Consider the following 2,895-nt stretch of genomic DNA (forward strand, 5'->3'; position numbering starts at 1 on the left):
TTGTTTAACATTTCTATTCCTTTATATTTTTGGATAATCTGGTTAATTTTTAAATATATCAAACTTTTCTCAAATTGGAGCTTCATAAATGTGAACATTTTTGGAGTGGGTGAGTATATATTCCTCAGCTTTGAGGGGCAGGAAGGAAATGATTTCTTTGGGTTGAGTTTGCTGGATGTACAGGCAAGGTTGTATGTAGTCCCTTAGCCTTAAGCATTCCTTAAATTGCCCGAACAAGGAATGTTACAGAACTCAACGGCAGGACTAAGTAAAAAAACACATTCTTGTTTCTCTTTCTAATACTCTCAGTGGGTAGCCAGTCTTTCACGGGAAAGACAAATGGAGCCTTGGATATATGTAAATGGAAATCTATCTCCTTGGCTCTTCTCCCTCTTTGACATAAGCCATAGAATTGAATTATGAGAATTATGAGAAGTTAGTTGAGTTCCAAATATTAAAAACAAACAAGCAAGAAAAAAAAATCCAATATAGAGTTCCAGAGACCCACCGAGGCTAAGTGCAATTTCAGGATCTCCCTAAAGTGAAAATTTAAATCAATCAATCTGGAGTTTTCTAGTTAATACCAGCTAATAAGTGTTCTGCACTTCCTCTGAAGGCAGGTTGGACTTGCTGGAAATAATCTTTCTGATCTTTGACAATGTTGACCCACCCTATAAAAACTTTCTATTTTATATAACACCTTGCAGAACATTTCTATTTGCTAGGTGGGGTGTTGCCGATTCATAATATTTGACAAAGTCAATTAATGTCTAAGTTTATTCAGTTGAATTTTGTTTTTCAATTCTAGAAACTTTCTTCAACCTTTCATTCACAGACTAGAAACTAAACTCAGGGTTCCCCTAACTATTGGACCTTTTGTACAATAATGACCTTAGGAGGGTTTATGAATTTAGGAGAGATACTAGATTCTTTGAGAAACTGATTTTTAGCCAACTCTTAATCTCTTAAAAATCCTATAGTACTAAATGGAAATACTCCTTCAGGTACTTCAGGCTGACTTAAAGTTCTTCCCACAACTCCTTTCTCCTGTTCTATTAAATGCAAGAAACAGTGCTGCACAGAGAAGTGTGCTTACTTAGTATAGAACATCTGTCTGGATGATTCAGAGAGAAATGGTTTCCTTGTGTACAGAGACACTTTGTAAATAAACCTAGGGTTTGTGAGATGATTAAGAAAGACAGATTTTTATCCATATGGAATAAGTTCAAGGTCCATAGTAATAGAAAAATACAGCTTATTTTTAAGACTAAATATGCTCTTTAGAGGAAATTAATCCCCATGTTTTATTTCATAGACTCTTAGAAAGTCAGCCACAGTTTGGAGTAAAAGCATATCTCATATCTCCCTTTACCTTTATCCCTGAGAACTCATATGTCCCTTGCCAGGAGGAGGAAAAAGCTTCAAGAGATCTGGAAAGGACCTGAGGTGAAAAATGTATTTACAAAAACTCTAGTTAGTAGGGAGGAATGATGTCCACTATTGCCTATGAAAGGGTGCATCTCACAAGAATGAGAAGCCTGGAATATGCTTTAGGAATACTATTTTGGAAGATTAGGAAACAGAACATAAGAACCAGGGATAGAACAATACTTAAGCAGTTAGTCTCTGACTTTTGTGAGGGTTCAAAAGAGTTTATTGGTGATACTAGAAGTTTGTTTTCCCTCAAATTCCATATTTTTATGATTCTTACTGGAATATTTTTGTTAAGAATAATGTAAGTCTCCCTTAGGATCCAGGTTTTTTTTTTTTTTTTTTTTTTTTGATACAGACAAGTAGAAATAAGGTAGAATTTGGGTCAGAGAAGGGTAATTACTCTTGATTTACACCTCTACCAAAGTTGGTAAGGAAAGGCAGAGGGGGAATTTCCCATCCTCTAGATCACAAAAGAAAGAAGCAGAGGCTAGCTGTAAATCTGCGTTAGGCACAGTGACAACAGAAAATTCTCTGTGGTTTATATCCCTGATGACCTGTAAGAGATAGCAGAATTAACAACTATTATTTCTTTTTCAGGTTTTTTTTGAGCTATAACTGAGAAACAATACTGCTCTTTGTTTAAATATACAACATAATGATGATTATATTGTACAGTATTGTCATAGGATAGCTAGCCTGCTATGAAGTAGATCTTTCAACCATTTCCATCTTATTGTTGAAAGTTTGTAACTTGCCCCATTTTCCTCACCAATAGTTGACAACTTTTACTTGTTCAACAGATGATGCAATAGTTAATTTTGGGAGAGAAAGAAAAGGGAAAAGTCAAAAAACAGTTTATCCATTGTTTATAAATATGTATGCATGTAACAGAGATAAAAATTCCCAAAACCTGGAGGAAGTTTAGGTCTGAAATGCAAATACACTTTAAAAAAATCAATAAAGTCTTGTTAATTTAGTTTGTATATTTATAATTTATTTATCTGTTTATTTTTTTTTCTTATGAAGATGCTATGACATTGCATATCAGTGATTCACAAAGGTAGGATAACAACTCTTCAGATCTATGTTATCACACCATAAACACCATCAAAGTACATTATCCTCCACCAAAGTCCTCTTGGCTCTCTCCACAGTTTGTTTCGGTATTTTCAATTCTGTTTGCAGACTTCTAGGGTTTGTTTATTTTGGCCAAAGCAGTTTGATTTCCAGTTTGTCTGCTTGTGAACACTTTTTTTTTTTGAAAATGGCCAATGGTAATTCCTTTTGAGTAAACTCTTACATCTTTAAGAGTTATTACTCAGTAATAAGTCTAAAATTCAGAAAGATTTTTGCTCCATTAGGTGATGCAATTGTACTTATTAATGTGCACCAAAATAACTTAATTTGAGTTCTGATTCACTTTGTTTTTAGGATTAGTGGAAATGGAATCTAGGATGGAAT

This window comes from Condylura cristata, unplaced genomic scaffold (genome assembly GCF_000260355.1).
Source record: "Condylura cristata isolate star-nosed mole 26May11 unplaced genomic scaffold, ConCri1.0 scaffold00014, whole genome shotgun sequence".
NCBI classification, from domain to species: domain Eukaryota; kingdom Metazoa; phylum Chordata; class Mammalia; order Eulipotyphla; family Talpidae; genus Condylura; species Condylura cristata.